The 24,025-nt window shown below is 38.4% G+C and overlaps 1 protein-coding gene and 1 long non-coding RNA gene across 4 annotated transcripts in view; one reads left to right on the top strand and one right to left on the bottom strand.

The window, feature by feature from the left end:
- Window positions 1-24,025, top strand: part of nlgn1 (neuroligin 1) — a 363,572-nt gene that overhangs the window by 78,936 nt on the left and 260,611 nt on the right. The gene's annotated exons all lie outside the window — the stretch shown is intronic.
- LOC114150631 (uncharacterized) lies at window positions 22,393-23,074 on the bottom strand. Its single transcript, XR_003596796.1, has 3 exons — window positions 22,878-23,074; window positions 22,579-22,789; window positions 22,393-22,494 (listed from the first exon to the last, which is right to left on the bottom strand). It is a non-coding gene; the product is annotated as an uncharacterized LOC114150631 (long non-coding RNA).

Genomic DNA, 24,025 nt, shown 5'->3' with positions numbered 1-24,025 from the left:
CAGGTGAATTGATGTAGCTGAGGTAGGGAGCAGGTAGGGCCAAATGAGGAAATGAGAAACAGCTGGGACAGGAAGCAAAGTGGGAGGCTGTGGGAAAGGTGAAACAATGGAGAGAAAACATAACAGAGAACCTAAGACTGATTTAACAGTGAACAGAAAGATGCACCAATGTAAGTACAAAAGTAGAAAGTACAAAGAAAACATATAAACTCACATCGGAAACAAACTGAAATGGAAGATCTAGGTAAATAATAAAGAAATTATCACAAACCATAAGCACAAAGTCCAAACAACTACAGATCATAACATAATTTAACCAACTCTTTTTTTCTCTTTGCAGTCATTGAAAGTAAATTATCTTTTGTTGTTTAATATTTGGTTGCTGATGTAAAAGAATTAAAAATTTTATCCCTTGCCTAATCAAATTGATACAATTTAAAGCTGAGGGGGTCTTTAGCGCTCCACTTATTATTACTAAGTTAAACAGTACTAGAGCAGAAAAAATCTTTGAAAATAGTCCACTAATGAAGCCTTTGCAGTGATGATTGTTTTCCTGCTCGGAGCAGAGTTGCTGAAACTAATTGTGTCTAAGCGATAATGAATTGATTCTTGGTCACCTGAATAAGCAGAGCTTTAATAAGAAGCGACAAGGACGACGGGTCCTGATTTAACTGTTTCTTCAATGCAAGCAGGGATACATCATCAGTAAACACAGCTTAGAACAAAATGCTGCTTTGAGGATGTCTGATTTCAGTTTATTATACTGAAGATGGAGACACTTCAGGAAACCTTTCAGCTGAATTACACTGCACCTCAAAAGAAATGCTGTAATTGAGGACCTGTTGATAAAGGTCAGGTCTGAGCATCCGCTGTTGGGACTGTGTAAACCTCTGTTTTTCTATATGTTGCTCTCTTGTGTATCTTTTCTAGGCACTTACGGTACAGTTAAGTGTAGTTTTTTCTGCTCACAAGCTTTACATTTAGATTCATCACACCTGTCTGAAAAAAGCAACTAAAGTGTACATCAGGAGACTCATAAAGAAGTGCCACAAAACTTCAGTGGAAACCGTGTCTGTGTCAGTGGAATGGTCGCTTATATAGCTGAGCGTCAAGATGTAGAGCTTATACCAAAACCTCTTCAGTGCGCATTATAAAAGAAAAGGTAAAAGTTTCCTTAACAGCCCAGGCTTAAGACAACAAGGACTATCAGGAGCATAGAGCTTTAGAGACATAGCTGAGAGGAAGACACCTGTTTAGTGTTCGGCACAGAGCCTGTCATGCTGTTTGTGAGCCGAGGCAATTCCCTCAAGACCCAAAGAGCTCTTATCTACTGTTCACTTTGAAGATGATTTCTCTTTGTGTTTGTTTCTCAAAGAACATGAACATTGCTCCTCTCGATATGTTGTTCAGTTTAACATCTGCTTGCCACTACCCTAGATATACACCATCATCTTAGTTACCATTAGATTTTCAGCAGTTTCATATCAAAGGATTTTGATATGAAAAAGGGTAAACCTTAAACAAAAATGTCACTGTTGTACATGACACAGTTCCATTCAATTCTGGTTCCTAATATAGTCCACGATCACAATAAAAATCACCTCCAGCCATTCAACTAAGCAAGACGGGCCCAGTTCAATCTGAAATCTTTCAGTTCACTTTCTTTTTCAGAATGTCAGTCTTAAACAAAGATAATCCAGTCAGACAAAGATGCTTTACTTCCAAACTTTACTCCAAATCTTTACTCCAAACTGCTTACAGACACTTCAGTTCCATCAAAATGACAATAATATTAGATTTGATGATTCATAAAATGCTAGAAAGAAAAAAAAAGTTGTTGTACTGAATATCTGGATTGACATCGTGAGCAGGTATGGTATGACTGAGACCTTTAGAAGCACCAGAACAATGATTACTGAAAGATCTGCCTCCCATTGGACACCCTGGGATCCAAATGTAAGCCCTAATTGATGTAATTTATAATTATTCATTTAATCTTTCTTGGTCCAGAACATTTTTATGTTTTGCTTTTCATTTGCACAATTTTGATGTACATAATATTTATAGAATTTATTCAGGCTTTGTATTTACTTCATGGGGGCTTTTGGTGGGGGGCCTTTGAAAAGAATGAATCAAAATGCATTTTGATAATTACTGTATTAAGAAATTAAGCAAAGAATATGAGCAATGACTGTCCTGGCTAGTTCAGGGAAGTGAAGAAAAGATGAAAGTACATCGCTTTTAATATCCACCAGTCCTCTTACAAAGATTGGAGCAAAAGGGAGTATCCCACCAGTTTCACTTTACTTCACAACTCTGAGATTTGCACCTGCAGACTGTGACCCTGGATGGTTCAAACCCAGTTCAGAAATACAATTTATTATGCGTTTCCAGTGAGCTGCCTCCAACATGAAGGGTGCTTTATAGATCAAATTGATTGATTGATTGAAATAAAACAATGTTTGACATAACAGTCTTTCAAGTGCTTAGCAATCTGTGTCTTTTTACCATGTTGTGTGCTATTGACTTGTATGAATAGCACACTGAAACAAATATTTAACTAATTTTGTAATTGATTAATTGTTAACTGCAGCCATTTATTGAAAGAGCAACATACTCAGAGGATACCTGCACTTTCCTTTCAAGATGAAAACTTCCTTTGTCTCTAAATCTGTTCAACCCAGAAGTCTTCAACTTAATTCTGTAAAATAAATAAATAAATAATAACACCCAGTAAGCACCTTTGCTATCCAATTATGAATTGGTTAATCAGAAAATAATCAACATTTTAACCTCATATACATCCTTTGCTACAAATGATCAAGTGTTCACTAAAGGAATACTAGTGCTGCATTTTTGCATGTTATTTGATATTTCTAATATTGCATAAAATAAGTGTACGTTGTTAAAAAAGACGTGCTGATTTTTTGTTATCCAATCTTTCAGGTGTCAGAAAAATCAACTAATTTAAAAAAAATAATCAACTGAAGCCCTACTTGCATTTAAAATTCACCTCCTGAAAGCCCTGCCATTGAAATCTTATAAATAATACTTTGATTCCCTTTTGTGGTCATCTGCTCTTAATTTTTATTTCTGAATGGACTCTAATTTACTGGGAACAAATTAGCATCCATTTGATTGGAGATTCATTGTGTTAACACAGCTGTATGAAACTGCTTTACTCTTAAGTTTGCAATATGCTCCTACATAACTGAATATGACACTGTAGAATCAGCAAATGACAGCATTTGCTGTCGCCTTAATGACCATGGTTTGATACATTGAAATGCTTGTAGTGTAGCCAACTACCTCAAAGCTAATTACCAAGCTAAGCTCTGTAGATGCGTCCCTTGACAGCTCATACACATACCAGTGGTGGGTTAACTCATCTCAACTCCATCCTTACGTTGGTCACAATAAGACGTACATACCTTCCAGCTTGCTTTTTTGTCCACTTGATCACAGTGTTTGTAGTGTAAATTTCATCATCTGCACTACCCACTCCCCAGATTATTCTGACCTCACTGGCTGAGTGCACAGACAGCGACAATACAACTACCATTCAGAGGGGGCTCCAAACACACATCAAACTAAGGAAACTACAGACCAGGAGCAAAAGAGTTTTGTTTTTTTGGTGATACTCTAGAATGAGAGTTGCTGGCTGATACTTCATCTCTCAGGACCCACAAGAACAAAAACTACAAGAGAGACTAAAGAAGTCCCTTTAGTCTTTCTCCAGCTGTTAGTCGTTGTCATGTATGAGTAGAGACCTGCTTCCTTGTAGTAGGTACAACTAACAAATGGTGTAGCAATATTTGTTGGTCAAGAAGCCCATGCTATGAATTTTTTCACTACTACATTAGATATTGTTGTTATTTTATAGATGTCTTCAGGCTTCTTGTTTAATGTAGCTATCATCTAACACACTGAAAAGTGGGTGTTTAATCTGCTGCTGTCACCTTAAAAGATACGTGGGTTGTACACTTTTCGACCTCCAAACGATCCGCCTCCGATGTGTCAACTTGTCTGGCTCAGCACTTAAGACAAATTAGTGTTTAAATGCAAAATGATGCATTCCATCTAATGCAATCAATAAATATGGCACAACGTCTGGAGGAAAATCTGACAATACACAAGCAGGGAGGACTATGATTATTAAACAGCATTCTATCTATCTATCTATCTATCTATCTATCTATCTATCTATCTATCTATCTATCTATCTATCTATCTATCTAATCATTAAGTTGACCTGCATAACAGTTGTGATTGAGGTTGTGTGGGGATTCTCTGGGGGATTCAGGAGGGTTCTTCAGGGTAACTAATTCTGGTGTGTGTGTGTAGGGGTGTGTGCACAAATGCTTGCATTCTACACTGTGGTGGCAGCAGGGACCCAGCATTCCCATGCATGACACGTCCTAGGGCAATTGCTGTGGCGATTTACCCTCTGCTCTGTTGCCGTGGTGACTGAGTCACTAAGAAGGAGGAAGTGTGTGTGTAAGGGAAGGGATAAGACAAGAACCCTTGTTACTTAAAGATGATGGCTCTCTCCGTCTCTCCATTCAGTGTCTCATTTTCATCTTCTTCTGCACCCAATCACATCTTCCCTGCTTCTTTTTTTCATTTTCTCCAATATTTCACCTCTGCCTTTTACTTTAACTTTTTCTCCTTTTGTTTTTTTTTGCTTTATTGTTTTTTTTATCTTGAACCTGCTGTTGCAGTTTTCCCTTCCTTCCCTTCACAGTTGTTAGCACTGAGAGTAACTTTCAGTTTGTGTGACATGCATCTGTGCTCTTTGCCTCTTTGCTCCTGTGAGAACTATGACCCATTTTAAGGTTTGCACAGACAGACCATTATGGTGGGATACCACATGGCGGTTATTGTCACCTTCACATGTTGAGGTTTTTGTCTGCCTCGACATATGGCACAAAAAATTAAAAGCTTGGATAACACTCTGACACCGCTCTTAACTGCATGGTTGAAACCTAATACACTGCTTAGTGCTTTATTAAAGGTTTGAATTAGGAGCTGGAGAAAAGAGAGTTGTGCTCTAAATCCATGAGGCTTGGGAAGCTTAAGGTGTGAAGGGAGAGGTATGAAATGAATGCAAGTGAAGGTGTGTGTACATGAGTCAGAAAACGCACTGAGAATAGGACTGGCAGAGGAGATATGACGAGACTATTTCTTTGAAATGTGTCTGCTGTTGTTTTGTTGAGTAAATTTTCTAATTAATATTCTGCATTAAGTTGTAACATCATGTGCCTATGGATATATATAAAAAATGTTGGTATAGAATAGAATTACTTTATTCATCCCAGCAGGGAAATTATTTCGCAGTTACAGCAGCAGGACACACAACAACCACCACTGAATAGCAATTGTAGACAAAATAAAAATAAAATATAACATGCTGTCAATATAAAAAGCAACTTAGAGCAGACCTTGCAAGGATTCAAAAAAATGCAGCTACAGTATGTATATGTAAATATATGTACAGCAAGTGTGCCACAGTGCAGTTGTGCAAAATTGGACTGATTAGTGCAGAACAATGATTTAGCTTTTATTGTACAGTGAGATGGCATGTGGCAGGAAGGATTCCCTGTATCTGTCCCTACGACAGCGGAGCTGGAGCAGCCTATGTGAGAAGGTGCTCCGCTGTCTGTCCACTATGTGGTGGAGAGGGTGCTGTTTATTGTCCATAATAGACAGAACCTTCTTCAGTGTCCTCCTCTCCACCACAGTTTCCAGGGACTCCAGCCTTAGTCCCAGTACAGAGCCAGCTTTCCTGATGATTTTGTCTAGTCTATTAGAGTCGCTGGCTCTGATGCTGCTTCCCCAACACACAGCAGCAAAGAAGATGGCACCGGCAACAACACTGTGATAAAAGGTCTCCAACATCTTGCTGCACACATTGAAGGATCTCAGCTTCCTTAAAAAATAGAGTCTGCTCATCCCCTTCTTGCACACAGCGTCAGTGTTAGATGCCCAGTCCAGTCTGTTGCCGATTACAACTCCCAGGTATTTGTAATCCTCCACCTCCTCCACCACTTCCCCTTTGATCTTCAGTGGCCGTGAAGGTATCTTCTTCCTTCTGAAGTCAATCACCATCTCTCTGGTCTTACTAATGTTGAGCCTCAGGTGATTCTGGTTAGACCACTCCACAAAGCTGTCCACCAGTGTCCTGTACTCCCCCTCTCCTCCATCACCTATACACCCAACAACCGCTGAGTCATCAGAAAACGTCTGTAGGTGACATGACTCAGAGTTGTACTGGAAATCAGTGGTGTACAGGGTGAAAAGAAAGGGAGAAAGCACAGTTCCCTGTGGAGCTATACGTCACTGACCACCACATCAGACGGGACACTGCCCAGACGGACAAACTGTGGCCTGCCTGTCAAGTAGTCAGTAACCCAGGAGATCACTGAGTCGTCGACACCCATCCTCCGCAGCTTCTCACCCAGCACCTCACCCAGGCTCAAACAGTCACCTCTCTATTATTGAGCTTACATATGGCACCAGAGAGAGTGACTCATTTCACACCAGGAGGAATTTATAAAATACTTTATTAAAAACCTTTATAATATGCTTTTTCATGACTGATTCACAGTTCACATTGATGCAGCTTAGAAAAAACAGAAGTCAATCACTATGTCTGAGTCTACTTACAGGCTCCAAACCAGGAAGCATCTGTTGGTGCAAAAGATGTTGGGTATCATGTGGAGCAATTCTCATCCAAATCTGAACGTTGTGAAAGGGAAACATTCAAGTACACAAGGTAAAACATCAAAGAATCACGATGCAAACAAATATTGAAAATATTAAATGCTTACCAAAAGAAATAAAAAACAAGAACATAGAATAAGAAGTGAATGTTGGCACAGCAGGATATGGTGATGATGCCGGAATCTGCATTGGTCAGGGAAATAATGCTGGAACATTTGTTGGACGTCATACAAATTAAACATATGGAGAAATCTTCCTGAAGAACACAAATTAAAAGGTAATACCTCTGCAAGAAACACACCTGGACAGCTGCATTTTTGACTAGTTTCTCAATCCATCAATTGAAAGTAGGTCTGTTGATGATTGTCTTTTGTTGGCAAAATTATCAATCCCTCCCATTTATTCTGAAATCAACAGATCCCTGCATTTTTCAAACTAATGTATAATTGTGAAATTATAGCAAATTTTCCTCAAAAATTGTCGCCTCTGGGTTTAAGTGACGATTAAATCCCACCTGCAGGTGGCAGCGTTTCTTCTACTACACTGCTGCCTCAGCCTTGATGGCCTAGTCCCAACACTTGGCTGCACCCTTCGCTCCTCAGTAAAGTGTGGACTCAGTCGAAGTGAACATACGGGTTTGAGTGCGCAGGTTACAAGCGTGCAAAAATTTGAGAATTGGGACAGGGTGCCTCTGTGTAGAAACTTTGACATCCAAATTGGTGGAACTGGTTACAAAGTACAACTACAACAAAAAATATTGATTTTAAATATACAGTAAAGGTATTTTCGCCTTCCAAAATCATTGTTGGAGATATTTGACTGTTCAAATGTGTTTCGTTATGACTTGTTGAATACAGAGCAAAATTCCATGTAATCACACATGTTCAGTACAGGAAAAAATAATTTCAATACTTTACTTTTGAAAACAGATTTTTGAAAACAGATATTTTTTTCTTTGTTTTGCGATAGACACAGCTTGTTCTGTGAACATCCCCATATTTCCAAGATGACAAAAATACACATTAAAATGTACTAATAATCAATTTAACAGTCTGTGATTTGACTAATTACAGACATGATTACATCTTCAGCTGTTAAGTGAAAAAAAAACAAAAAGAAAAAGAAAAAAAAAACATCTCTCATGTAGCTAAAAGTTAGTTTGGTATAAAGTGGTGCTAATGTGCTAACAAAGAAGTTAAGCGCAAACATATAACATAAGATATGCTCCAAATCTGAAAATAATGAACAAAACTTGAAGCCAATCCCCAAAACACATTCCAGAAGACGTGAATGTCTGACAGTCATGTTTGGTGTTTTAAGCATACAAGATCTTGTATAATAGTATGCACAAAAATCCATCTCTTTGTCTGCAGCATATATTAAAGAATTAAGATGTGAAACAACTGACCCAGAGTTAATGATTAAATATACACATTAACTGCCAACGGATTCGACCCTCGGAGAGGATGAGGACACAGTTGAAAGATGAGAGGACATCTTGTCCATAATTACACTGATAGAATTGTAAGCCTAACAAAGTCAGTGAATAAGGGTGATACTTTAAAAAGGTTAACATAACGAGGCTATTGCAATCAGCCGCAATGCCTCTTCTGCCTTTGTTCACTGGTGATTATTGTGCCAAGGCAGGTATAAAAATGAGATGCATGAGTCTGCAGACAAGCACAGAAAGTGACACTGGCCTTCAGCTCCATAGGGAGGTGGCCTAAGATAAGACGGTCTGAGATTCAGTCATTCAGTATGGGCAGAGGCCAGGAAGGTCAACAAGTTTAGGGCAACAGTGTTTTAGCAGCCTATCCTTTGTAAGCCTGGCTGAGTGAGAAAACTGAGACTAAACTGAGCTTCAGTGAAAATGAATGTCAGAAAAAATATCAGAAAGGATCAAAGGGAAAGGAGGAGTAATGCTTCAATTTGCATTGTGCAGAAATCAAAGCATTCTGCTAGCCTGGCTATTACCACTCTATGCAAATTCAGTTCAATTCTCATCTCCCTCCAGTGCTTCATCTAGGATTTCTTCCATTGAATTCAATTCCCCAGTTGAATTTCATCCTGACCAATCAATGAGCAGAAGAAGAGTTGTGAACAATCTCGATTTTCTGTGCTGTTTTTGTGTTGTAGTCTGTGTATGGTTGTAGTTTGGCAGTGGAGGAAATAAACAGAGTGACTCAGTCTTTGTTTGACTCACTTCCAAATATTGAGCAATTAAAGCCAAAGCAAGAGGAATGCTTTAGACCTTTATTGCTGGCAAAGATGTTGTGGTTCTAGTCTGTACAAGTCTGTTTACAGTGCATGCCATCTCTGGTTAGCCTCATCAAGCTGGTGCTTTACATTCATCACAGCCAAATGTTACCAATTAGGTAAAATCACATCCAGTCACTTAAAACTTCAACAGAGTCCACGCCTCCAGCAACCAATTCTTTCTGAATTGCTGAGGGTCCAGACCCTCTGATGGAAGCAAAGCAAAGAACAAGGGGTTGTATTTTACCAGGCTAGATTTTTGCGTATTTAGTTCCCTAATGATTACCATATTTAGGCATTTTTTTTATCATGGGTAACTGTGAGAATGGTGTGGAAAATCTTACAGAAGTCTCAAGTCATCAGGCATAGCATGAGATTCCCATGCTTTGTATCCATGTGTGAAAATATCAGTTTTACAGGATTTCATATAGAACTCAGACTCTAAATATCCATTTGAACTGTAAGATCTGTAAGATATAAAATATTGGTGTTTTTAAAACCACAGCGTTAAAAAACCTTCGCACTGCTCACAGGCCCATTTCATCATATATTCATCACATATTTTACAAAATGCTTTAGAGTGGTTTTTAGTCCTGACCATTTTGAGATGTTTATACCTTCAGGAGACTTTACTCTAACCTATCTATAGTTCAGCTGTTAAACTACTTCTAAATAAACAAGCATTGTTTATGTGTTTATATATACTGTATAATACTTTCTTACTCTCGCTCTCAAATATTTCTTTTCCTTGTATGTACAGTATCTGCATGCTTCCACTTACCTTTGCTGTGCTGCTGTTGAACCTGAATTTCCATATTTCCATCTTCAATTTCTAAATGTATTTTTGCTGGCTGAATATATGCTGTAAATTTTAGAGTAGGTCTGGTAAGTTTCAGCTTCTTGGTTCACTGGTATGTGACAAACAGCATCATAAGCAATGCACCTACACCATGTATCATGATTTTGCGAGTTTTGACAGCAGCAATGTCAATCACTTGAATAATGTTTTATTGTTTTTATAGTGCTGATTACAACAAATGTGGATAAATTTATATTTAACTACACACTTTTCAATTTAGTTTCAGGAACTCCTCGTCATTCATGGAGCTTCTTTAGAAATGTGGACTGTAGACGCTGACATTCACGTTGATAACATCTGTGCTGATGCTACATGTTTAGCACTGAGATGCTATTTTAGACTTGAATCGCTTAATCTGCACTGGGCCAAGAGAAACAGCTTTGTCATACATCACTGTTGCTTGTGCATCAGATTTACAGGAGTATTAGATTAAAACAGAGGGAACATAAAGTGAATGGTGGAATATATACTGTACATAAACAACTGGAGAGTAGCAGGAGAAACTAACAGAGTAAGCACAATAAAACAATGTATGATCCAACAACCTAAATCTTTAATGACATAACTATAGAGGCAGCTCAGGATTACTTCAATGACTCTAACTTCGAGCTTCATCAAAATGAAAACTTTTACCTCAAAGCAGAGTCTGAAAAGTAGGGCAGGCTGTCTGTCTTTGACAAAAAGACAGACAAAATGAATAAATAGTTGGAGATGGTTTCAGAGGAGAAGAGTCTGGTAGTTAGAAGGTCTGACTCCTGTTCTACTTTTAAAAACCGTCCGTGAGCAGGATGTTCTGATCTGATCCCAATTACTGATCAGAAAATCTCCAACAGAAACTCTTTAATGGGAACCAATTGTACTTTTCTACCACTAGACAAGCTCTTTCAACTTCAGATTTTAAACTTTTAGAGTGTTCTGTTTTCCACTGTGGACCAAACTGAGTTGGGTATTCACATTTTTAAGATTCCAGTTATGATTTTTTTCTATATCTTAATAGAAAATGATCCACTCCTGATTCTTCTCTTCCTTGTTTAGATTTCCATCCAAGCACCAAGACATCTTGGGACCATTAAAACACCGTTATTTCTCACATATTAATGTATTGTTCACTGACTGAGATGATCCTCTTGCACAAAGTCTTTATTAATTGGCTCTGATGATTACAGTGAGAAAAAATCTAATAAGATTAGTTCGATTTTAATATAAGTTTGTAACAACCTCATAACATCAATGCTATGGGGTTGATTCAATATTAAGAAGTGTGAAATTAAACTCATTTGTAAGGCTTTGATTTGTTGTATTTCTTAGAAACATTTTACTTTTGAGGGGTTTTTTTTCTCTTTGCTTCAAACAGATTTGGGTAATATATTTCATATACATACATACATACATGCATACATATCTAAGCTAGGTGTCCCTTAAAATTAGAGTTGTGAAAAAAAGGACAAACAATTAGTGTTCTGGAGGGACTCTTCTTCTGATGTCTATTTCTGGCTCAGATCTTTACTAAATGTATCCTGACAATCTGTTTTCCTCAAACTAGCTTCTTATTCTTTAGAAGCTTAAAATGTGTCCACCTGCCATGTTGTAAAGGTTGTTCATTTCTGCTTTATAACCTTGAACTAAATAAACAGAGTTGTATAATGCCATTCTCAGACAGCCATTCACATACACTATCCAGGAGGCGTTAGATTTGATACTCGCTTATATAAATGGACCCTGTCTCTTTGTTTTCACACACATATTCACACACTGATGATCACATCAGGGGTTATTGTGAGACTTAGTGTTTGCCCAAGGACACTTCACACACGCGGTGGCTGGGAATTGAACTGCCTACCTTGGAGTTGGTTCTCTAACTCCTGATCCATGAGCACACCTATATATTTATTTGTGTATGTAAGCTTTATTTAACCAGGTATTTCTCATTGACATTAAAAGTATCTTTTTCAAAAGCGACATGGCTAAAACTGGCAGGAGCACAATGACAATTATAAATAATAGATACCAAAAACAAATTAAAATACAATATTTCTAATAAAAAGAAGAACTATAACAAAAATCAAACACAACCATAAAAGAAATAATAGGACTAAAATACAACTTGATATTAATCAAAGCATTAACAAAAAGTACCTTATTTACCAACTGATAAAGAGAGGCCTTAAATACATTAAAAGATACATTTTCCTTCAACTGGAAGTTTTTCAGCAGTTGATTCCCATCTGGAGGACCAGCAAACTGGAAGATTTTTTTTTGTTGTTGTTGTTGTTGTCATAATCAGTGTGATATACAGCACATAGCGTTAGGCCTATAGAGATTATGCAAGCAGTTGTGGTAGAAGAATTAGCATTATGTCCATCCCCGAGTGGTCATAATCATTTATTAGACCATGAACTAGGCTGGAATTATTTAATTGTTTATTTAATTGTTTTGCCATATAATTGATATAGGGTGAGCTGGAGGTGGGGGCTTCTTTACATATGCAACCTCTGTATTAACTTTTAAAGGTGGCGTTGGCATTTTAAATAGTTTCCAGATTACTTTTATGGTATGAGAAAATTAGAATCAAAATCAGTCCCTCCAGTTTTTAGCGATTCCTTGATAGTGGAAATGGAAACAAACTTCCTGGTCCACACATTTTTTTTTTTTAACGGCAATTCATATTTATGCGTTTATTCCAAATCTTCTACAAAAATACTCAAAATAATTGGATTTCAGTGACTGCAGGATTGCAGTATTTCTTAGTTCTATTCCAATGCTGCGTCAGCCTTACTTGATGTCATTTTATAGTCGGTGACTGGCGAGTAACAAAAATTGATGTTTATAATCAATCAAAAGCACAAATACTGCAAAATATCCTGCAAATATTTCTAAAGTAGCACAAAAACATCTATGATATTTATTACAAAAAATCACAAAAACCATTGTGGAATCCTGGAACAACTGCAAAGTGTAAAAGTTCTCAGTTGTTGTTTCCTTTGTTTTAGTGTCCGTTTGAACAGTAGATGTGATTTCCTCAGGGACTCGAGTCATATCCCTGTTAGCCCTGAATCCTAAGGCGTGTGGCCCATTTTAGGATTACACCCTGCTCCCCTCATTCTTAGCCCCATGCCTCTGTGGAATTTTGAGTTCGCTTTTTCCTCCTTAAAGATTTTTGATAGGCCTGCCAGAGTGCAAATAGTCATTGGGTAAGTCTCATATGCTATTTGGAAATGTGTGTGCTTTAAATATTCAACTGCTTAAATGCAGAATTTGTATGGCTAGCACAGAACTGTGCAAAAAGTAGGATGTCATGTACTAGATTTTTCTTAAAAAAAGAGCAGCTACTGTATATAAATGCTGCTTTAAGTAACACTAAACTGTTTCAAACTGCAGTAAAAAAATCCCCCTCTAACAACACATTCAGGAGCCTCCATCATCAGTCTTGATTTTATATGTGTGTGATGCCTCGTATGTGTTGAGCAAGGCTCTCGGGTTGCCACCCTCAACACACAGGCACAAAAAGATGCAACAGAGATCAATCGAAGCAGAGAATCTCGCAGTCTATCTGTAGTGCGGTGCATTCTGCAACGATTTCCTGCCGACATTTTAATGTATCTATAGGACAGGTCGATGAGCACGCCGGGAAGAATTCTATATTTCTGCCTGATGAACTACTTAATCATCTAAGGGATGGTTGGCTGAGTGAGAAAAATCCATACCCATTTTACCTTTTGTCTTTCATTGGTCACTGCCTCTCAGGTCATCAAAAAAGAGACAGACAAATAGGAGAAGGAGAGAAGGAGGGAGGGTAGGAGGGAAAGAGGATGGGGTAAGAATCTGAGGCTCACAATGTTACAAGTCAAAGCAAATGAATTAGAAAAGTAACACTGGCATTTTTTAAGGAAATAATTTACACAGGCAAGCAAGAGTAAAAACAGCAACACATTCACACTCATTTTATGTTTCTAGAGTGTCTTCATTTTGAACTCTGATTCAATATTCTGGAACTGTCTGGAATCAGCACCAGTACTGGTGCTGATTGTTGTTTTGTATGAAGTCATTTGAAAAGAATCACAGTGTGAGTAGAAAAAAAATAAAATGCTTGCCAAAAAAGTATGAGACCCCTTTTAAACTTACTCCCTCATCACAAACACAAGTATTCATGTATTTTATCAATGTATTACTTTCTTATCTGTTTATTTATTTTACCAAAAATTCAAAATTCAATGTGGAATTTATTTTCCTGTCCCATTTATACAAATGTACTTTCTTTTTAATTGAAAGTGAGTTTTACATTATCATTTAAATGTCAAAATTAAGTACGAACTGGTTTCTGATTATTTTCTTTGGCTATAAATCATAAAACGTTTTTTCCCCATTTTCCATTGCCTACATTCAAATTGAAAGACGGATTAACATTAGAAAAGGCAGCATTAAATTTGTAAGAAATTTCAACAATATTGAATGGGGAAGAATGAAAAACAGAAATCAATTACTAATGGTAATGTGTTTTAAAACAAATGTTTTGAATTTATGTGAACAGCAGAAAGAAGGTAGAGACATTTCTCTGTTTAGTTGAAGGGATATTCAAGATCTGGACAAATAGAAGAATAAAAATTCCCAAAAGAACAAAATCTGTGTAGCACTCAGTCTTTCCACTTTCAATTACCAACCAAAAATGAAAAAAATAATGATTTTATTTCACCACACTTTTGAACGCAGAAAGTTTGCTGAGTCACCTAAATCACTTAAAGTCGCCTAAAGTAATAAAATATTAAAATCAAATTAAATCTTCATATTTTTTGGTCAAAAACTATAACAATATACATATACAGTAAATATAAACATTTTCCAACAACAACAAAAAATGCTTTTCATTTCTTTATTGTTTGAAAATGGAAAGAGGTAATGATACAGATAAGCCAAATTTAATATCTTATTCCTATTCAGTCAAATTAATGCATAATAATCACCAAAAATGTTAAGGGACCAATAGTTAAAAGTGTATTTAATGTTATACGGTTGTTCAATTTTAACAATTTCATCTCGGTTAAAAACTGAACTTCATGTTTTACTCTAATTTAATTTATTTAAACTGTATTAGAGGATTTTATGTAAAAAGCTGCGGTTGACAACATGGTGTGGATGAGAAGGATGCTCCATGGTCTGAAGAAAACGCTGCATTACAGCAGCAGAGCATTAGCCCATCTGTGAAACACGTGCTGCTGCTAAAATAGTTTGGCCCTATTTAGCTGCATCTGGGCCAGGGTGGCCTGTCATAATTAATGAAACAATGATTTCTGAATTATATCTGTTTATCGATAGAATCAAAAGCTAAAACTGACTACTAAAAGCCTGCATTAAATGGTGAAGTCAAAGTCGGATTTGATTAGGCTGAGAACAAAACAACGTAATCTTCCTCACACGACTTCAAGTATGTGACGTTAACCCTCAACCCTTTTCCTACCAAGGCTAAAATGACTCTAGTCCAGGTCCAGGTCCAGTCCTAGAGTGCTACCATCTGCAGTCCTTCTCAAACACACCTGGATCAAATCAATGGCTTGTTAGTAGGACTCTGCAGAGCTGAGAGACTGTGGGATGTCAGCCTTTTAACTCAGGCATGTTGAAGGCAGTTGCAGGGTGGTAGGAGCCCTGCTCTAATCCCTCCAGGGTTAACATCCCTCTTTGGTATCATTCTGCAGGCTCTGATGAAATAAAACTCATTAAAGCAGTTTGAAGACGTATGTGATGGTTTATAATAAACACTAGCTCCAAGCTACCGAAGCTGCATTTGCATCACAGTTAAAGTGGAAACACTCATGTAGCTTCCCTAAATGAGTTTTTGAATGATTGACAAGAATGTGGGACAACAGTCTTTTTTGAAATTTTTAGTTTTTTTATTTCTTGAGCTATAATCTTTGACATCTGATCATCTTCTGAATGACAAGTCTTTAATAGTCTGCCTGCTCTACATTTTTGTGTGTCTCCTTGAGATCTTGAGCAGCATCAGCACAGTGCTGCAAATAGTATTGCTTTTTATGAACAATAGATAATAGATCGATATTAAATCTGAAATAGCTTCATTTGATGACTTCTAGAATGAAAAACCTCAAAGATAAGGAATTAAGCAAGGGCTGTGGATGTTTGTATATGTATATCCCTTTTTTAACAATCTTTGGCCACCAATACCCCTGAATTGAACTGCTTTTATAAACCAAACAAATAAAAACGGCAGGCAGGCGCAGCCAGCTTTCCATTAGGTGAGCTGCTGCCTTTGTCTGACTCCACTCTGACTCTCTGTAATCTTCTACACTTCACTCTGCCGAGTACTCACCTTGTCATTTCTCACTTCCTCACTCTCATTGTTTCACAACCTTCCTCTCTTTTCTCCCATCTTCACCTTCTTTATCACCACCTCTCTTTTCCTCCTTGCTGCATCTCTCTCTCTCTTACTCACAGACTTTGTGTTCTTGCCTCCATGTGCCAAATGTCTTTTTATCTCTCTCAACAGAGTTTGTATGTCCAGGGAGCGTTCAGAGTACATATTGGTAAGGAGACAAGACAAACACCAAAGTGCCTGTAAATGGAGCTGACAGGGAAAAGAAACTGTGTCATTTTGCTGTTTTGTTGTTGTAGTCCTCATGCTTATTCTTGCACAGATATTTCACTTACAAATGTAGGTTGCCTTTGGTGGAAAGGGGGTTTTGCTGTTTTTGTTTTTTGTCAACAAGGGAATGTGATGGGAAAAAGTCTTTTGTATGTGTGCCTGAGTGGAAATAGGACTCAATCAGAAATTGGTTTTTGAATAACAGGTTTGTTTTGCTAAATTCACATTAGAATAGATTTTTTGTATGCAGTTCTTTTTTTTTTTTATCAAATCACAATATAAAATACGATATAGCTTGTTGTATTCAAGTAATAGTGAATAGATGACTTGTGGCAGAAGTGTGTGTGAAATACTGGTACCTGCCTCTTATGGGCCCGGCACACAGGGGGCGACATCACTCCCTCTGCATTCATTTCTTATGGAACTTGTACGATGAGGTGACTGTTGCCCTGCAGCAAAAGTCCTGCTATGTGAAATTTTGAGCTTGTAGACGCAGACGTGCACACACAGGCTAGTGACGCCACACAAGACATTTGAAAAATCTTTAAATCTTGTGATTTACCACGGCGTCCTGTGTATTGGGTTTCTCCTCAGCTGGTAGAAAACGTTCTCCTTTTGCTGTTGCTGTTTATTCAGCCCATTGACCTTATCAATGCAGTTCAATGCTGTAGGTGAAGTGCTATGCAGGGATTTGTATTTCTTCACAGGCAGTCTTTCTTTTAAAGCAGCTTTCTGTTTAGAAATATGAGGAAACTGAGTGGTTCTAATTCTTCTATTTTGAGGCGTGTATTATTTAATAAAAACATGGTTTGTTTTGTACCATTTGCAATAACTAAATCAAGGTTATGGTTAATACAAATTACAAATTATGTTGTCAGACTTGAGTTCAGTTTTTTAGTAATGAAGATCAAATTGAAGTCAAAACATTCTCCTTTTGTATGTTGTAGATTAAGGAAAAACAACTTGGAGAATAATTTGATGGTGTAGCTTGTTTTTTGATGTGATCATTTAGAACACATTAGCACTTTTCACAATAACCAGGAAAGCTAATCCACTGACACAAACTGATTTTCTGTCAAGCAGTCTGCCTTTAATCTTCTGCCATATTAAAGTCTAAAAGTTGTACTTGATTGATGAGGTATTGTTGCTATAACTGTGCTCACTGACCCTGCAGTCGCTTTAGAAGAAAAGAGATGAATTAGTCAGACCTTCCTGCTGACGCTATTGACTGAAGTACAAACAACAGGCAGGGATTAGGTTTCAGGCTGCACTGAAACCTTTTCCACCCAACCAAAGATTTTCCCACTAAATTGCCAGAATCAGCAGCTCCAACCATTAGTCACAAAGAAGGAAAAACGACACAGGAGAAAGCTGGAAGCAAAATGAATGCCTCTGATGTATGGGTAAGAGTAGAAATCACATCCAATTAGTGAAGCTGATCACAGTTATGAAAGGTGTTCAATGACTGCAACTTCTGAAAATATTTCTTAACTATGGGAAAAACCTGACTCGTATGTTAGCTTCCCCACTGTGCCTACTCAGACAGCTGCTCTACCCAGAGGAGATTCTTTAGAATGGGAATAATGTAGCATGGTGCTTTCAGAGCTGTTACTTCAAGGATATTGTCTGGCTTAAGCTTAGGAAAATCATTTTCATAGAAACAAATATTTTTGGTTTACTTGTACAAATTCAATTTAGAAACTGGTAGTAGGGAAATGTGAATGTATTTTAAAGTCATTCTTACATTTGCATTATGAATCACTAATTCACAAAAACAAAGTATATTCATTCATTAATTCATTCCAATGCATGCAAAGTAAATTAATATCTTCCATATTTTGGCCTAACAAGCTAAAATTTCTGTTCATGTTTGTTTTGCAGTTTGATCATGACAGTGTGAAAGGTTTCTCTGCACACACTTAGAGCTATTAAAGAAACAATATTTACAGCTACAAACTGATTATTTTATTTCAGTTCAACTAGAATGCCATCAGATGATAAAGGCTTCTTTCCCCACCATGGCTGCCCTTCATGTAAAGCGTAGGCTACCATCATATTGCAGGTGCTAAGATATTTTTCCTTAGCTCTGTTGCTTTTTGGTTGTCCACATTATAACTTGAATGCAAACGCTGTCAGATAGTCTGAAACTGAGAACTGACCTGAATGTGGAGAGGGTGATGACATCACCTGCAGCATCCTGAGTTTATGGAAGTAAATGTGAACAGAATTTTGCTTTGTAGGAGACTGATTCTACTGACAGGTAACAGTATGCAGTATGTGGATTTATTTAGCCCGACAGTTTGATTAGCTTGATACAGATGTACGTTCATATCCTTCTTTTCAATATGTGATGTCTTGGCATTACAGTTGTAACATTTTTCTGGATGGACAGGGAATCAGGACTTTGGTTTAGCTTGAACATGCTAAAGATGTGACAACAATCGATAGGTTGTTACTGGGTCAGACAGCTGAACACATCAGTGAAAACAGCTTTTAGAAAACAGAAGTTGGTGTAAGCATGTATGCCAGAAAAAGCAAGATCAACAACAAAAACTGGCAGTTTAAAGAGGAATGGACCAGAGAATTTGTGTTTATTTCTGCCAACCAGCACAAGACCATTATGTCTAATAAGGAACAGTATGATGTAAAATTCACTTTTTTCAGCTTTCCATAATATCATAATGTTATTCCATCATGAAAAACACACTTGGAGTTTTGATGTCATTCTTTTATGCATGCTTGAGAAATCCTTTATTCTCCTGTGGTATGTTGAAGAGGCCTTTCCTTAACAACTTAAAACAAAAGAGTGCTCAGAGTAACTTGGGTTACTCCGTATTTGTAGCGTATTTGTAGCACAAGACTTTAATTTTGAAATTCCTGAGTTCCTTATATTACGTTAGCACTGCAGATCCCCCCCGTTTTTGGTGCTTTATATTCATTGCTAATCTACCTCATCTGTTTTTCCCACTCCTGTATAATTATGAATTAATACACAGAGATGTTGGAGTAGGGGATATGAACGTTACCATTTTGAGATCTGATGGAAAAGAAGGTTGAAACTTTTGAGAGGAAAACTAGATGCAACAATACCTTGTTGCCACAGTTATGCAAGTACAGACTATTTAAATCTTTTGACTTTTGACTTTAATTTTAAATTGCCACAGTAATCCCATGTGTAACAATGGTTCGGTAAAATCAGTTATATAATGGCCAAAACAGCAAATACATGATGTAAAATTGTCAAGGCTTTTATTTTGAAATTTTCATTAAGCTTAATTTTTAAGTCCATCCATCCATCCATCCATTTTCTGTTCACCCTTGTCCCTAATGGGGTCGGGAGGGTTGCTGGTGCCCATCTCCAGCTACGTTCCGGGCGAGAGGCGGGGTACACCCTGGACAGGTCGCCAGTCTGTCGCAGGGCAACACAGAGACATACAGGACAAACAACCATGCACACACACACTCACACCTAGGGAGAATTTTAGAGAAACCAATTGACCTGACAGTCATGTTTTTGGACTGTGGGAGGAAGCCGGAGTACCCGGAGAGAACCCACACATGCACAGGGAGAACATGCAAACTCCATGCAGAAAGACCCCGGCCGGGAATCGAACCCAGGACCTTCTCGCTGCAAGGCAACAGTGCTACCAACTGCGCCACTGTGCAGCCAATTTTTAAGTGCCACACTAAATCCATGTGTAATACTCATTGGGTAAAATCAGTTATATACAGCCCATAGCACCAAGTAGTTCTAAAGGCCAGCTCAGTCCTCCTCTGTTTCAACTAAGTCTTCCACTATAGTGGAAGACTATAGTAATGCGAATTTGTAGTCCTAACCAGCAGGCCAATAGCCTCCTGAGTTCCGTTGCTATGGTAAATAATTGTATCTGCCAACTGTGAGCTGTGAGTCAGACATGCTGGGGGAGACAATTCTCTATTTGAGCCAGCCAGTTTAACCCAAAAAAGGCATTGGGAACAACTCCTTCCCGTTCGGGAACTGTAATACATATTCGAAAACCGTTTGAAGCGTATGAGAGGGCTATTTGTCGTCTGCGATAGTCCCGAGATTCATATCTCTACCTCACTCACAGTATTAACAGCGATGAGAGAAAGTAATGGTGTGCCCAGATCTGAAATTTTAGAGAAATACATGGAAATACATGGGAGACAGCCTGAGAGAGCCTCAGAAAATCCTGTCGCATGACTTTGCTCTGAAGCACCATGACAGAAAACCGTAAGGCCTAGATAAATTTCGAAAACATTTTACCGGAGCAGGCATGCGTATCAATGTCAGGACCGATTTTGATACCATCCATCCATCCATCCATTTTCTGTTCACCCTTGTCCCTAATGGGGTCGGGAGGGTTGCTGGTGCCCATCTCCAGCTACGTTCCGGGCGAGAGGCGGGGTACACCCTGGACAGGTCGCCAGTCTGTCGCAGGGCAACACAGAGACATACAGGACAAACGACCATGCACACACACACTCACACCTAGGGAGAATTTAGAGAAACCAATTGACCTGACAGTCATGTTTTTGGACTGTGGGAGGAAGCCGGAGTACCCGGAGAGAACCCACGCATGCACAGGGAGAACATGCAAACTCCATGCAGAAAGACCCCGGCCGGGAATCGAACCCAGGACCTTCTTGCTGCAAGGCAACAGTGCTACCAACTGCGCCACTGTGCAGCCCAAAACAGAACAAATGCCCAACAAGGGCTTTATTAAAACACCACTTTAAACATGGAGGTTCATTTTGATACCAATCGTGCGATATTTGTGGGCGTGAGGGCGAGTTAAAAAATGATTTGGGGTCAAAAATTCTCTTCATTTCTCACTCTAGCAGAGGGGCAGTGGCTCTGAGTTACACTCTAATTTTAGGAAAAATCAAAAACTTTGGGTCGCTTAGAGACAAATTGTGGACAAACCATAATTGGTATCGACGAGCCGTCTTCACTTTCGAAGAGATCACGGACGTATCTACAAAATTAAATTTGAATGGCTGGAATTTCTACGTGAATTCATGACGACACAGAAAATCCTCAAAAATAGGGTAATTTTAGGATTTTTCTGTTCTCGCTCCATTGACTTATAATGGAGTTTTTTGCGTCGTTTTTTGCGAATTATGTCGCCAAGGTAACCCCGAATCCCACCAAAAATAATAGCTCCAATGCTGTGAATTTTCCGCACATTTTGATACCACACCATTGCTTTGCATGGCAGGCATAAAAACATAAAAGACATAAAGACATAAAAACGGTACCCTGACAATGGTGATGGTTTTGAGTTGTCAGAAAAATGTGCAACATTTCCTTTGCAAATCTAACTGTTCTGATTTGGATTTAAAACCACTTGATAAAAGAAAAATAAAACGAACATCTGATTCATAGGCACTTCCTGTTCTATCTGCAGATCAGTGGAGGAACTGCTGAGCTGCCAAGCCTGAAGACTGATTAGAAAGATTTGTCATCCAGCCAGTACTCCAATAATCACACAGAAACATTTTGGCTACAAACTGAAATTAATGATTTAACAATAAGCACACTTGTGAACACGTAGATCCATTTCACAGGTGCTTCACGTTTAACCAGCAGCTAATTGGATGTGGGACACATTTTTCTGAACAAAGCCTACGCTTTGAACACAACTCCTCAGATAAGAAGTCTTTTGAAGGCATCTATCAGTGAGCATGCAGTGAGAAAGCTGATACAATAGTTGGTGCTACAATAAATGGAACAAGTGATACAATATGTTTAACTGGAATAAAGAAGTCGGTGGTGTAAACAAGTATTTGCCCCCCTTACTGATTTCTTTTGATTTTGATTTTGATTTTGCGTGTCTCTTTTAAATGTAGCGGACCATCAAATATGATAGAAGAAAGACAACCTGAGAAAATACTAAGAGTGTCATGTTGGGTTTGAATGTTAGCCCAAATGCAGAACACAACCACAGGAGAAGTGAAATCAGTTTTAAATGATTTATTAAAGATCAAACAATAATCAAAAAGAGAGAGAGTCGGGGTGGTCTGGTCCAGGGGAATACACAGTAATGGTAGCAACAGTTCTCTGGGAGGAAACAAGCAGGGTGGTTAGTTCAGGGGTCGTGGGAGAATGGAAAACTCTCATGGGGAAAAAACGGGTGGATCTTACTTGTGATTGTTGGAGCAGAGTTGTGGAAGAGAACTGGGTTTGTCCGGGGTCTCGCTTCCTAATGGATCCAGGGACAGCGGAGGAGTGCGGCGGGGAGCGGACAGGTAGGCTCGGGTAAAACGGAGACACGAAGGAGTGGAACGGCCGCCAGCCGTGGAGTCCAGAGGAGATTTTCAAACAGCAGAGAGGCGAGTCTGGGAACTCGGGCAACCTGAAGGCAACGGAGAAGAACAAAAGATTCACTAGGAGGTTCAGACAACAAGGAACACTAAGAAAAGCTAATGGGGGCTCAGAGGTACCGTGACTGGCACAACACTCAGGCGACGTTGGACTGACGGCCCACTCCTATAACTGCTCTGCTGATGAAGGTGATCGGGAACAGCTGGGGAAAATAGTGACGTCACCGCGCTCCATCCGAAACCTGTCGCCTTCTGGTGGTAATATGTAGAACGGCGCGCAGGCAACCCCACCAATAGGACAGAGAGCCCCGGAACACAACAAAGAGAAAAATGTTTTGAAGTGACTCTTCTACATTACTCCCTCATTCATCAGTAATGATTTTTTTATTCAATCAAATTGGTGTTTCTTTGCATGGAAAAGCTGTTTAAAAATACACCATGTTGAAATAAATGTTGCTAATGTATTAGTTGCGTTGCAAATGGCAGCCAACAGAGTGTCTACTGGTATCGCATTTAGGTATTTCAGATTCCTAATCTACATTTACTTTAGTATATTTTAGACATGCTCTATGGAAAACTCCTGAAAAAACAACAACAACAACAACAACAACAAAAAAACATTCCACAGAAAAATTCAGAAATAAGAAACTTAGGAATCTGCAAACACTGAGCCACAAACAGCCAGAGGTTCGCTGTATAGCCCATATTGTACATTAGCATTGGTACTGGTCTCAAATTGATGACCAGACATTTTCCTTAAGGATGTTCTGCTACAGAGCAAAATCCATGGTTCCATCAGCCAAGGAAACTCCTGGACTCCTGACTGCTCAAAAGAGCAGTCAGGAGTCCAAGTATTAATCCACTCTTGGAGAACATCAAGATGTTTTTCTTCCACATGTGAAATAGGATTGTCTTTGAAATTTTCTTCAATATTTTTCAGTTTGGAAAACAGTTATGTACAGTGGACCCTTGGTAGTTGTGTGGGTTACGGACCATAACCACTCACAACAGCTGAAATTCAGAAATACTTGAGACCTGCCCTAAAAATGTCTTTATCTGTCTATTTTTATAGTTATAACATATTCAATTATGCGTTAGTATGCAATAATATATACAATGAAAATCTTCTCTCTGGGGTACAGCAAACACCAATATGTTTGAATATGAATGGTGCTTCTGGATCAGTTGCTTTGCAACCACCATCCAGTAGAAATGTGCCTTAGTATTTCAGTTTCCTGAGCTGTATTTTAATGTTAAAATGTTAAATG

Source organism: Xiphophorus couchianus, chromosome 9, assembly GCF_001444195.1.
Source record: "Xiphophorus couchianus chromosome 9, X_couchianus-1.0, whole genome shotgun sequence".
NCBI classification, from domain to species: Eukaryota; Metazoa; Chordata; class Actinopteri; order Cyprinodontiformes; family Poeciliidae; genus Xiphophorus; species Xiphophorus couchianus.
The sequence above is the reverse complement of the archived record's forward strand: the minus strand, read 5'-3'. Positions and strand labels throughout refer to the sequence as shown.